Here is a 14,843-nt window from a genome sequence, read left to right as displayed (position 1 = left end):
CACCAGCTAGCCTCGAGCTAGGCCCATATACCAACTAATTCTAGGGCTACAATTACCTCCTTTGCCAATTGGCCTGGACCCTTTATTGTCAACATGGAGCCCCGCCAATCCATCATGATTGGACTGCCGATGTGATCGCCGCAGAACCATCCACTTGCCCTGGTCCGTTAGCTTTTTCTGAATGTTGTGTCCCCTGCTCACCCAGTGTAGTAGTGAATACCGTATAGCACCCTATCTAACCCATTGCTACTCTTTTGACCCTATGATCACTTGGCTACACAGCTGATGCCCCCTGGACTGTTTCAATAACACGGTACCTCATTTTGTTTACCTGTCGGCCCCAGCCTCGAACTCATGTATCTAACTGACCAGCTCTCCCCTTTCTTCGCCATTTACCCGTTGTTGTCTTAGCTCTCCTGATCAACACCTATGATTGCTTTATGCCTCTCTCTAATGTCAATATGCCTTGTCTACTGCTGTTTTGGCTGGTTTATATTGTTTTATTTCACTGTAGAGCCCTCAGTCCCGCTCTGTTACGCTTGTCGTTTGAATGAGGAGACCAAGGTGCAGCGTGGTATGCGAACATCTTACAAAATACAAAACGATCGTAAAGTTCTGAAGGCTACACAGCAACTATACAAAATCAAGATCCCACAAACTAAGGTGGGAAAAAGGCTGCCTAAGTATGATCCCCAATCAGAGACAACAATAGACAGCTGCCTCTGATTGGGAACCATACCAGGCCAAACAAAGAAATAGGAAAACTAAATTGCCCACCCTAGTCACACCCTGATCTAACCAAAATAGAGAATTAAAATGATCTCTAAGGTTAGGGCGTGACAGTACCCCCCCCCCCCCCCCCCCCCCTGAATCTATAGGGGAGGGTCCGGGTGGGCATCTACCCTTGGTGGCGGCTCCGGTGCGGGACGCAGACCCCGCTCTGCTTGTGGCGCCGTCAACTTCGGTGGTGCCTCTGGTGCGGAGATCGTTGCCGGAAGCTCCGGGCCGTGAATCGTCGCCGGGGACTCCGGACCGGGGACCGTCGCTGGAGGCTTCGGGCCATGGATCATCACTGGAGGCTTCGGATCATGGATCATCACTGGAGGCTTCGGATCATGGATCATCACTGGAGGCTTCGGGTCATGGATCATCACTGGAGGCTTCGGGTCATGGATCATCACTGGAGGCTTCGGACTGGGAACCCTCACAGGAGGCTCCGGACTGCGGAGGCGCACTGGAGGCCTGGTGCGTGGAGCCGGCACAGAGCGTACCAGGCTGGGGAGACGCACTGGAGGCCCGGAGTGTAGAGCTGGCACAACCCGTTCTGGCTGGATGCTCACTATAGCCCAGCAAGTGCGGGGCGCTGGCACAGGACGCACTGGGCTGTGAAGGCGCACTGGAAACACAGTGCGTATCACCGCATAACATTGTGCCTGAACGGTCACACGCTCCTTAAAGCGAGTGCGGGGAGTTGGCTCTGGTCTGAAACCTGGCTCCGCCAACCACCCCGTGTACCCCCCATCCCAAAAATTTGGGGGCTGCCTCTCGGGCTTCCTTCGTGGTCGCGAACCCCGGTGTCGTCGTTGTTCCTCCCTCACTGCCTCCGTCTGCTCCCATGGAAGGCCATCCCTTTCGGCCTGGATCTCCTCCCACGTCCAGGATCCCTTACCGTCCAAGATATCCTCCCATATCCAGGATGTCTGCTCCTCCTGGCCACGCTGCTTGGTCCGTTTGTGGTGGGATCTTCTGTTATGCTCGTCGTTTGAATGAGGAGATTAAGGTGCAGCGTGGTAGGCGAACATCTTACTTTTATTAAAATGAACACCGAAAAACAACAAAATACAAAACGAACGTAAAGTTCTGTAGGCTACACAGCAACTATACAAAATCAAGATCCCACAAACTAAGGTGGGAAAAGGCTGCCTAAGTATGATCCCCAATCAGAGACAACAATAGACAGCTGCCTCTGATTGGGAACCATACCAGGCCAAACAAAGAAATAGGAAAACTAGATTGCCCACCTTAGTCACACCCTGATCTAACCAAAATAGAGAATTAAAAGGATCTCTAAGGTCAGGGCGTGACATGCTCAAATTGCCTTAGATAGCTCTTTCGTCCCATCCCACACACGAGGAGACCTCACCTATGTTAATTGATGCCTCCAGAGACAAAACCTCTCTTATCATCACGCAACACATAGGTTTACCTCCACTGTACTCACATCCTACCATGCCCTTGTCTGTACATTATGCCTTGAATCTATTCTACCACACCCAGAAATCTGCTCCTTTTATTCTCTGTCCCCAACGCACTAGACGACCAGTTTTGCTAGCCTTTAGCTGTACCCTTATCCTACTCTTCCTCTGTTCCTCTGGTGATGTAGAGGTTAACCCAGCCCTGTAGCCCCCAGTTCCACTCCTATTCCCCAGGTACAGTCATTTGTTGACTTCAGTAACCGTAAAAGCCTTGGTTTCATGCATGTTAACATCAGAAGCCTCCTCCCTAAATGTGTTTTTTTCCCCCCACTGCTTTAGCACACTCCACCAACCCTGATGTCCTAGCCGTGTCTGAATCCTGGCTTAGTAAGGCCACCAAAAATTCTGAAATTTCCATCCCCAACTATAACATTTTCCACCAAGATAGAACTGCCAAAAGGGATGGAGTTGCAATCTACTGCAAAGACAGCCTGCAGAATTCTGTTATGCTATCCAGGTCTGTGCCCAAACAGTTTGAGCTTCTACTTTTAAAAATCCACCTTTCCAGAAATAAGTCTCTCACTGTTGCCGCTTGTTACAGACCCCCCTCAGCCCCCAGCTGCACCCTGGACACCATATGTGAATTAATTGCCCTGCATTTATCTTCAGAGTTTGTACTGTTAGGTGACCTAAACTGGGATATGCTTAACACCCCGGCCATTCTACAATCTAAGATATGCCCTCAATCTCACCCAAATTATCATGGAACCACCAGGTACAACCCCAAATCCGTAAACTCGGGCACCCTCATATATATCATCCTGAACAACCTGCCCTCTAAATACACCTCTGCTGTCTTCAACCAGGATCTCAGCGATCACTGCCTCATTGCCTGCGTCCGTAATGGGTCCGCGGTGATACGACCACCCCTCATCACTGTCAAATGCTACCTAAAACACTTCAGCGAGCAGGCCTTTCTAATCAACCTGGCCCGGGTATCCAGGAAAGATATTGACATCGTTCCGTCAGTTGAGGATGCCTGGTTATTCTTTAAAAGTGCTTTCCTCACCATCTTAAAAAAGCATGTCCCATTTAAAAAAAAATGAAACGGGAACAGATATAGCCCTTGGTTCACTCCAGACCTGACTGTCCTTGACCAGCACAAAAACATCATGCGGCGTACTGCATTAGCATCGAATAGCCCCGTGTTTCTTGTTTTGTTCTATGTAAATGTATTTACTAAATACACTCCCTGAACTTGCTTCCCGACTCCCAGTGTAAAGGTTACAGAATAACGCCTCACCAAAGCGAAGCATCAGGGAGTGTTTTTTTTGTTAGTTTGGGTGACACGGGTCCAGGTGTCGCTACTGGAGCATCCAGTAGCTGCTGCGCCTTCTTCACCATGCTGTCTGTGTGGGTGGACCAATTCAGTTTGTCCGTGATGTGTACGCTGAGGAACTTTCTACCCTATCCACTACTGTCCAGTCGATGTGGATAGGGTGGTGCTCCCTCTGCTGTTTCCTGAAGTCCACGATCATCTCCTTTGTTTTGCTGACGTTGAGAGTGAGGTTATTTTCCTGACACCACACTCCGAGGGCCCTCACCTCCTCCCTGTAGGCCGTCTCGTCGTTGTTGGTAATCAAGCCTATCACTGTAGTGTTGTCTGCAAACTTGATGATTGAGTTGGAGGCGTGCATGGCCACGCAGTCGTGGGTGAACAGGGAGTACAGGAGAGGGCTCAGAACGCACCCTTGTGTGGCCCCAGTGTTGAGGATCAGCGGGGTGGAGATGTTACCTACTCTCACCACCTGGAGGCGGCCCGTCAGGAAGTCTAGTACCCAGTTGCACAGGGCGGGGTCGAGACCCAGGGTCTCGAGCTTGATGACGAGTTTGGAGGGTACTATGGTGTTAAATGCTGAGCTGTAGTCGATGAACAGCATTCTCACATAGGTATTCCTCTTGTCCAGATGGGTTAGGGCAGTGTGCAGTGTGGTTGCGATTGCGTCATCTGTGGACCTATTGAGGCGGTAAGCAAATTGGAGTGGGTCTAGGGTGTCAGGTAGGGTGGCGTTGATATGGTCCTTGACTAGTCTCTCAAAGCACTTCATGATGACGGAAGTGAGTGCTACAGGGCAGTAGTCGTTTAGCTCCGTTACCTTAGCTTTCTTGGGAACAGGAACAATGGTGGCCCTCTTGAAGCATGTGGGAACAGCAGACTGGGATAAGAATTGATTGAATATGTCCGTAAACACACCAGCCAGTGTGTGGGCCTGCAGCCTTGCGAGGGTTAACACGTTTAAATGTTTTACTCACGTCGGCTGCAGTGAAGGAGAGTCTGCAGGTTTTGGTAGCGGGCCGTGTCAGTGGCACGGTATTGTCCTCAAAGCGAGCAAAGAAGTTGTTTAGTCTGTCTGGGAGCAAGACATCCTGGTCCGCGACGGGGCTGGTTTTCTTTTTGTAATCCGTGATTGACTGTAGACCCTGCCACATACCTCTTGTGTCCGAGCCGTTGAATTGCGGCTCTACTTTGTTTCTATACTGACGCTTAGCTTGTTTGATTGCCTTGCGGAGGGAATAGCTACACTGTTTGTATTCGTCATGTTTCCAGTCACCTTGCCCTGGTTAAAAGCGGATCGCACTTTCAGTTTTGCGCAAATGCTGCCATCAATCCATGGTTTCTGGTTGGGGAAGGTTTTAATAGTTGCTGTGGGTACGACATCGCCGATGCACTTGCTAATGAACTCGCTCACCGAATTAGCATATTCGTCAATGTTGTTGTTTGACGCAATGCGGAACATATCCCAATCCACGTGATCGAAGCAATCTTGAAGCATGGAATCAGATTTGTCGGACCAGCGTTGAACAGACCTGAGAGCGGGAGCTTCCTGTTTTAGTCTCTGTCTATAGGCAGGGAGCAACAAAATGGAGTTGTGGTCAGCTTTTCCGAAAGGAGGGCGGTGGAGGGCCTTATATGCATCGCATAAGTTAGAATAACAATGATCCAGGGTTTTACCAGCCCTGGTAGCACAATTGATATGCTGATAGAATTTAGGGATTCTTGTTTTCAGATTAGCCTTGTTAAAATCCCCAGCTACAATGACTGCAGCCTCAGAATATGTGGTTTTACAGTTTACATAGAGTCGAATAAAGTTCGTTCAGGGCCATCGATGTGTCTGCTTGGGGGGGAATACATGCGGCTGTGATTATAATCGAAGAGAAATCTCTTGGTATATAATGCGGTCAATATTTGATTGTGAGGAATTCTAGTCAGTTGAACAGAAGGACTTGAGTTCCTGTATGTTGTTATGATCACACCACGTCTCGTTAATCAAAAGGCATACCCCCCCGCCCCTCTTCTTACCAGAAAGATGTTTGTTTCTGTCGGCGCGATGCGTGAAGAAACCAGCTGGCTGTACCAACTCCAATAGCGCATCTCGAGTGAGCCATGTTTCCGTGAAGCAAAGAACGTTACAGTCTCTGATGTCTCTCTGGAATGCTACCCTTGCTCGGATTTCATCAACCTTGTTGTCAAGAGACTGGACGTTTGCGAGTAGTATGCTCGGGAGCGGTTCGCGATGTGCCCGTCTCCAGAGCCTGACCAGAAGACGAAGGGGCCTGACCAGAAGACGCCCCTTTTATGGCATCGTTGTATTGGTACGCCGGCTGGGATCCGATCCATTGTCCCGGGTGGTGGGCAAAACACAGGATCCGCTTCGGGAAAGTCGTATTCCTGGTCGTAATGATGGTGAGTTGACGTTGCTCTTATATCCAGTATTTCCTCCCAACTGTATGTAATAAAACCTAAGATTACCTGGGGTGCCAATGTGATAAATAACATGTAAAAAAACAAAATACTGCATATTTTCCTAGGAACGCGAAGCGAGGCGGCCATCTCTGTCGGCGCCAGAAGCCGGAAGTTGAAAAACTCTATCGGAGAAATAGTTAGTGAACCAGGTGAGGCAATCATTTGAGAAACAAAGGCTGTTGAGTCTGCCAAAAAGAATGTTGTGATTGACAAAGTCGAAAGCATTAGCCAGGTCGATGAATACGGCTGCACAGTAATGTCTCTTATCGATGGTGGTTATGATATCGTTTACGACCTTGAGCGTGGCTGAGGTGCACCCATGACCAGCTCTGAAACTAGATTGCATAGGGGAGAAGGTACGGTGAGATTCGAAATGGTCGGTAATCTGTTTGTTAACTTGGCTTTTGAAGACCTTAGAAAGGCAGGGTAGAATAGATATAGGTCTATAGCAGTTTGGATCTAGAGCGTCTCCCCCTTTGAAGAGGGGGATGACCGCGGCAGCGTTCTAATCTTTGGGAATCTCAGACGATACGAAAGAGAGGTTGAACAGACTAGTAATAGGGGTTGCAACAATTTCGGCTGATCATTTTAGAAAGAGAGGGTCCAGATTGTCTAGCACGGCTGATTTGTAGTGATCCAGATTTTGCAGCTTTCAGAACATCAGCTATCTGGATTTGGGTGAAGGATAAGTGGGGGAGGTTTGGGCGAGCTGCTGTGTTGAGCGCAGGGCTGTTGACCGGGGTAGGGGTAGCCAGGTGGAAAGCATGGCCAGGCGTAGAAAAAGGCTTATTGAAATTCTAAATTATTGTGGATTTATCGGTGGTAACAGTGTTTCCTAGCCTCAGTGCAGTGGGCAGCTGGGAGGAGGTGCTCTTATTCTCCATGGACTTTACAGTGTCCCAGAACTTTTTTGAGTTTGTGCTACAGGATGCAAATTTCTGCTTGAAAAAGCTAGCCTTAGCTTACCTAACTGCCTGTGTATATTTGTTCAATGGTAATGCAGAACGCCACAGGATGTTTTTTTAAATTATTATTATTATTATTTTTATTTTTATTTTTTAATCCCATTTTCTCCCCAATTTTCGTGGTATCCAATCGCTAGTAATTACTATCTTGTCTCATCGCTACAACTCCCGTACGGGCTCGGGAGAGACGAAGGTCGAAAGCCATGCGTCCTCCGAAGCACAACCCAACCAAGCCGCACTGCTTCTTAACACAGTGCGCCTCCAACCCGGAAGCCAGCCGCACCAATGTGTCGGAGGAAACACCATGTACCTGGCCCCCTTGGTTAGCGCGCACTGCGCCCGGCCCGCCACAGGAGTCGCTGGAGCGCGATGAGACAAGGATATCCCTACCGGCCAAACCCTCCCTAACCCGGACGACGCTATGCCAATTGTGCGTCGCCCCAGGACCTCCCGGTCGCGGCCGGCTGTGACAGAGCCTGGGCGCGAACCCAGAGACTCTGGTGGCGCAGCTAGCACTGCGATGCAGTGCCCTAGAACACTGCGCCACCCGGGAGGCCCCATCCACAGGATGTTTTGTGCTGGTCAAGGGCAGTCAGGTCTGGAGAGAACCAAGGGCTATATCTGTTCCTGGTTCTACATTTTTTGAATGGGGCATGCTTATTTAAGATGGTGAAGAAGGCACTTTTAAAGAATAACCAAGCATCCTATACTGACGGGATGAGGTCAATATCCTTCCAAGATACCCGGGCCAGGTTGATTAGAAAGGCCTGCTCGCTGAAGTGTTTTAGGGAGCGTTTGACAGTGATGAGGGGTGGTTGTTTGACCGCAGAAAACAGCAGAGGTGTATTTGGAGGGCAAGTTGGTTAGGTTGATATCTATGAGGGTGCCCGTTTTTATGGATTTGGGGTTGTACATGGTGGGTTCATTGAAAATTTGTGTGAGATTTAGGGCATCAAGCTTAGATTGTAGGATGGCCGGGGTGTAGGTAAGGTGACAGACACTATCTAACACTGATCTGAATAAAAGGCATGACAAGTCACACCAATTTCTAATGACTAAATGCACTCTAAACAGTATGATGGGAAAGTAAACACTAGTGTTTAAAATTTGAACCCTTATGACATATAGGTGTTCTCCAGGTTGGAAACTGACTGGAAAAAGCTGACTATCATGTTTAATCTCGCATTCTAAATGCCTGTGTTTAAGATGACGTTGAGGTTATAAACACCATTCCCGAGAGGTGCAGCGGTCTAAGGCACTGCATGTCAGTGTTAGAAGCGTCACTACAGATCCTGGTTCGATTCCAGGCTGTATCACAACCGGCCGTGATTGGGAGTCCCATAGGGCGGCACACAATTGGCCCAGCGTCGTTAGGATTTGGCCGTCATTGTAAATAAGAATTTGTTGTTAACTGACTTGCCTAGTTAAATAAACATCTCATGGTTTTACAGTGTAGGCCTACGTAAGTAAATATAATATGTTTTTTGTTGTTTTTAAAGTTACTGGTATTTGAAATAAGGTATTCAATATTACAGTTAAGCAGGATTAAGCAGTCTCACAAAGGCATACGGCTGTTGTAATATCTGTCAGTCTGAGTAGTGGGTAGGTTTGTGACTGGATCGTGTGGATCTGCCACTGACATGGCCTCTCATCTGAGGAGACAGCCATTGCTTTAATTCTGGGATTTTGCAAGCTTCTGGGCAAGGATCTGCAGACGTGGGACTCCAAGGACTGCAAGCGCAGGTCATTGTATGCAGATTCGTAGGAGGTGTCGGTAGAGGCCAGGATGATTTTGGTTGAATGCCTTTTGATCTTTTCAAGTCGTTGTGGGCTGTGAGACCTGGGTGCCACACCGGAGCTGCATAATCAAGCGCTGGACAGACAAAGCAGATGTTGACTGTCAGAGGGTGGGTTGCATGTGAAGATGGTTGCATGTCCCATTTTATATTGGTTTGGAATGTCACGCTGAGCGCTTAGGCGCTGGATACTACCTCAAGTGGGTCGGGAGTCTCGAGGTTAGGGAGGTGGGCCGGTATTCGAATCCCCAAGCTGCCTGTGGGGAAATCTGCATGGAGTGAGTGAAAGGGCTTGTATATCCTGTAAACTACCTACCGCTGTTGTGCTCTTCAGCAAAGCACTTTACACCTAAGTGATCAAGGGGAGCTGCTCGGCAGCATAAAGAATATCTATGCAAATTGGCCAAAAAAGCAAGCATTGTCTTGTATAGACAGCATATGGCTGCAATTTTGTTATTTTACATCTTGCTCTCCTTGACATCTACTTAAAGGGTAACTCTGCCACTTTTCAACCTCATATTCATTATCTCCAGCACCAAACCTGTGTTAAATGTGAAAACAGTGTGTTTCTATGATCTGTGGTTAAAAAGATAAGAAGAAAGGTCCTAAAAAATGCTTTTCTGTGACATCACTGGGTAAGGTTAAAAGGAAGAAAAACAGTGATTTTCAAAACCAGGGATGATATTTTCTTGCTCACTGCAAATATCATAGTGTTTGAAAATCATTGTTTTTAAAATGTTTTAACTTTTGATGTCATCAGGTATAACTTTTGGTCCATTTGCACAAAATGTAGAAATGAACTGTTTTCACATAGACACTGGTTTGATACTGGAGATACGGAACATGAGGTTGAAAAGTGGGGAAGTTGCCATTTAACTTTTATTTGAGCACAAAACAAGGCTATTTTTGCCTCAGTGTGTTTTTCTTTGGCTACAATGGGAAGCTGTGTACAGTTATTGTAACTGAAATTACTGAGAACCACCACAACTAGACTTACAGTCAAACTGCCAGACCATTCATAAATTCCAATTACTGATGTGAAGCAAGGTTCTAATTCACCAACTCCAAATTCTGCAGTAGAAATTAGTTAATCTTTTCATAGAGATTGCTAAAAAATAAAGCACAAAACTTGCACAACATGCACAAATTTGGTACAAGTTACCTTCCCTAACCTTGTCTTCAGAAAAGGTCAGGTATGTTTATGAGTCTTGCAAGACAGAGGAGATTGTGTAAACTTATATAACATGTTGGTTGACATCCCAGAGATAAAATTAACTGTGGTGCTGATAGAGATTGCTGTGCTGGCAGACACCCCATAACAACTCAAAGCGATGTCATGTCAGATTTATGTGGCGTAGGTATCCTCACTTGGACGAGACAGGCAACACCCTGATCACCAGCCTGTGGTCAGATATACATTACCTCCTTACATGGACGGTGCCTATGAAAACATTGAGATGAACAACATGCTGTCAGGCCCTGACACGCCCAGAGGGCCGTTTTATTTCTCTATTTGGTTAGGTCAGGGTGTGATGTGGGGTGGGCATTCAAAGTTTTTGCCGGGTATGGTTCTGAATCATCGACAGCTGTCTATTGTTGTCTCTGATTGGGAATCATACTTAGGCAGCCTGTTTTGCCACCTTAGGTTGTGGGATGTTGTCTTTTGTTAGCTCTGAGAAGCCTTCAGAACGTGACGTTCGATATTCTTTTGTTGTTTTGTTTGGGTGTTCTGATTAAATAAAGAATCATGAACACATACCACGCTGCACCTTGGTCCGGTCATTTTCAAGACGAAGTTCATGACAGAACATCCCACCACAAGCGGACCAAGCAGCGTGGCCAGGAGGGGCAGACAGAGTGGACATCATGGACCTGGGAGGAGGTGATGTCAGGACACGAGAGCCTGCCGTGGAAGCAGGCAGAGGCAGCGAGGAAGGCGGAAGCAGAGAGAAAAGGGGACCAGCGTTACATAGGGTCACAGCTGGCAAGGAAGACCGGGAAGCTACTCCCCCCCACATTTTTTGGGTGGGAGGCACACGGGTAGGTTGTCGGAGCTAACTCACCGTGCTCACGGTAGGAAGTGTGGTACTGGTCAGGCACCGTGTTATGCGGTGAAGCGCATTGTGTCTCCAGTGCGCGTTCACAGCACGGTGCGCTACATTCCAGCTCCCCGCATTGGCCGGGCTAGAGTGGGCATCCAGCCAGGACGGATGGTGCCGGCTCAGCGCATCTGGCCGCCAGTGCGTCTCTACGGCCCAGGATATCCTGAGCCGGCTATGGGCAATGTGTCTCCGGTGCGTCTGCACAGCCTAGTGCGTCCTGTGCCAGCGCCCCGCCTTTGCCGGGCGAAGGTAACCATCCAGCCAGGACGGGTTGTGCAGGCTCTACGCTCGAGACCTCCAGTGCACCTCCAGGGCCCAGTGTATTCGGTGCCTGCTCCAAGAACCAGGCCTCCAGTTTGTCTCCCCAGCCTGGTGAGTCCTGTGCCTGCTCCAAGAACCAGGCCTCCAGTATGTCTCCCCAGCCTGGTGAGTCCTGTGCCTGCTCCCAGAACCAGGCCTCTTGTATGTCTCCCCAGCCTGGTAAGCCCTGTGGCAGCTCCACGCACCAGGCTGTCCATACGTCTCCTCACTCCAGTGATGATCCATGGCACGAAGCCTCCAGTGGTGATCCATGGCAAGAAGCCTCCAGTGATGATCCATTGCACAAAGCCTCCAGTGATGATCCATGGCACGAAGCCTCCAGTGATGATCCATGGCACGAAGCCTCCAGTGATGATCCATGGCTCGGAGCCTCCAGTGATGATCCATGTCCATGGCCCGAAGCCTCCAGTGACGATCCATGGCCCGTAGCCTACAGAGACGGTCCCCGGTCCTGGGCCTGCAACGAGGGTCCCCAGTCCGGGGCCTGCAACGAGGGTCCCCAGTCCGAGGCCTGCAGCAAGGGTCCCCAGTCCGGGGCCTGCAGCAAGGGTCCCCAGTCCGGGGCCTGCAACGAGGCTCCACAGTCCGGGGCCTGCAACGAGGCTCCACAGTCCGGGGTCGGCAACGAGGGCCGCTGCACCAGAGGCGCCACCAAATTGGGGGGAGCCAGAGGTGGAGTGGGGCCTGCGTCCCGCACCGGAGCCGCAACCAGGGTAGATGGCCACCCGGACCCTCCCCTATAGGTTCAGGTTTGCGGCCAGGAGTCTGCACCTTTGGGGGGGGTACTGTCTGATTGGGAATCATACTTAGGCAGCCTGTTTTGCCACCTTAGGTTGTGGGATGCTGTTTTTTGTTAGCTCTGAGAAGCCTTCAGAACGTGACGTTCGTTATTCTTTTGTTGTTTTGTTTGGGTGTTATGATTAAATCCTGATTATCCAAGGTGGCTTAGCAGCTCAGACGTCTTTTTCCGTATTGTCGTGTCGTGTCCTGTATATATATATATATATATTTACACCTTTTCTTCGCATATCTTTTATTTATTTTATTATCCAAGAACTCAACTACAAAAGCTTTCCTGCAAAAGCTTTCCTGCAACCCGCTTCACCAATTACAAAAAGTATTATTTACCTCAATCTGAAAATCCATCGTGGAAGCTAGCCAGGGGCTAATTCAGAAGCTAGCCTGAAAGCTAAACAGAAGCTACTCCGATAGCTAGCCAGAAGCTAATCTGTAGCTGCCCCGAAATTAGCCGGTTTGCTGGCTAGCGTTGGTGTCTCAGCTGCCCACGTTTTGCGGTCATCAGCTATTCCTTTAGCTCGATAATCTACCGGCACTTTTGTGCAACGCGACTCGGACCGGAGCATTCCGGGACTTTTTTTCTCTCAGTTTCCCCGGATTCCAACCGCAGGCTCTGGACACTTGCACCTTGATTTCGCAGCTAGCTAGCTGCATACCGTGTGACTATTGGCTTACGTCGACCCCGGAGCAAACTCAAATCATGCTGGAGCTAGCCAGCTGAGGAGTTCCATCACCATCCGGACCCGTTTCTTTTGTTGCTGCTGCAGATACGGAACCCCACCGGGCCTTCACGACTGACTGCCGACGTTATCTGCCCGAGGGATTTATCCAACCGGCACCTCCGTCCCGACGTTACCTGAACGCTCATCTGAGGCCCGCTAATCGTTAGCTGTCTTATCGGCTGCTATCTGAACAAAACCCCACTACACGGAACCTACCGACGGAAACGCACGAGGTATCTACAAACAGACCTCCATCCTATGCTGCTACCGATAGCCATATACCCGGCCAGCTGTCTGGATCGCCACGACCCCAACCAACCTCTACTCACTGGACCCTTATTGATCACTCGATTAAGCATGCCTCTCCTTAATGTAAATATGCCTTGTCCATTGCTGTTCTGGTTAGTGTTTATTGGCTTATTTCACTGTAGAGATTCTAGCCCTGCTCTCTATACCATATCCAACCTCTCAATTCCACCACCCACATATGCGATGACATCACCTGGTTTCAATGATGTTTCTAGAGACAAGATCTCTCTCATCATCACTCAATACCTAGGTTTACCTCCACTGTATTCACATCCTACCATACCTTTGTCTGTACATTATTCCTTTAAACTACTTTATCGCCCCCAGAAACTTCCTTTTACTCTCTGCTCTAGTAGCTCTAGGCGACCAATTCTCATAGCTTTTAGCCGTACCCTTATCCTACTCCTCCTCTGTTCCTCTGGTGATGTAGAGGTGAATCCAGGCCCTGCAGTACCTGGCTCCACTCCTATTCCCCAGGCGCTCTCTTTTGATGACTTCTGTAACCGTAATAGCCTTGGCTTCATGCATGTTAACATTAGAAGCCTCCTCCCTAAGTTTGTTTTGTTCACTGCTTTAGCACACTCTACCAACCCGGATGTTTTAGCCGTGTCTGAATCCTGGCTTAGAAAGACCACCAAAAATTCAGACATTTTCATCCCCAATTACAAGATTTTCAGACAAGATAGAACGGCCAAAGGGGGCGGTGTTGCAATCTACTGCAAAGACTGCCTGCAGAGTTCTGTTATACTATCCAGGTCTGTTCCCAAACAATTTGAACTTCTACTTTTAAAAATCCACCTCTCTAAAAACAAGTCTCTCACCGTTGCCGCCTGCTATAGACCACCCTCTGCCCCCAGCTGTGCTCTGGACACTATATGTGAACTGATTGCCCCCCATCTATCTTCAGAGCTCGTGCTGCTAGGCGACCTAAATTTGAACATGCTCAACACCCCAGCCACCCTACAATCTAAGCTTGATGCCCTCAATCTCACACAAATTATCAATGAACCTACCAGGTACCACCCCAATTCCGTAAACACGGGTACCCTCATAGATATCATCCTAACAAACTTGCCCTCCAAATACACCTCTGCTGTTTTCAACCAAGATCTCAGCGATCACTGCCTCATTGCCTGCATCCGTAATGGGTCAGCGGTCAAACGACCTCCACTCATCACTGTCAAACGCTCCCTGAAACACTTCAGCGAGCAGGCCTTCCTAATCAACCTGGCCGGGGTATCCTGGAAGGATATTGATCTCATCCCGTCAGTAGAGGATGCCTGGTCATTTTTTAAAAATGCCTTCCTCACCATCTTGAATAAGCATGCCCCATTCAAGAAATTTAGAACCAGGAACAGATATAGCCCTTGGTTCTCTCCTGACCTGACTGCCCTTAACCAACAGAAAAACATCCTATGGCGTTCTGCATTAGCATCGAACAGCCCCCGTGATATGCAACTTTTCAGGGAAGCCAGAAACCAATATACACAGGCAGTTAGAACAGCCAAGGCTAGCTTTTTCAAGCAGAAATTTGCTTCCTGCAACACAAATTCAAAAAAGTTCTTGGACACCGTAAAGTCCATGGAGAATAAGAACACCTCCTCCCAGCTTCCAACCGCTCTGAAGATAGGAAACGCTGTCACCACCGACAAATCCACTATAATTGAGAATTTCAATAAGCATTTTTCTACGGCTGGCCATGCTTTCCACCTGGCTACCCCTACCCCGGACAACAGCACTGCCCTCCCCTCTGCTACTCGCCCAAGCCTTCCCCATTTCTCTTTCTCCCAAATACAGTCAGCTGATGTTCTTAATGAGCTGCAAAATCTG

This window comes from Salvelinus fontinalis, chromosome 2, assembly GCF_029448725.1.
Source record: "Salvelinus fontinalis isolate EN_2023a chromosome 2, ASM2944872v1, whole genome shotgun sequence".
NCBI classification, from domain to species: domain Eukaryota; kingdom Metazoa; phylum Chordata; class Actinopteri; order Salmoniformes; family Salmonidae; genus Salvelinus; species Salvelinus fontinalis.
Note: the sequence above shows the minus strand (reverse complement) of the source record.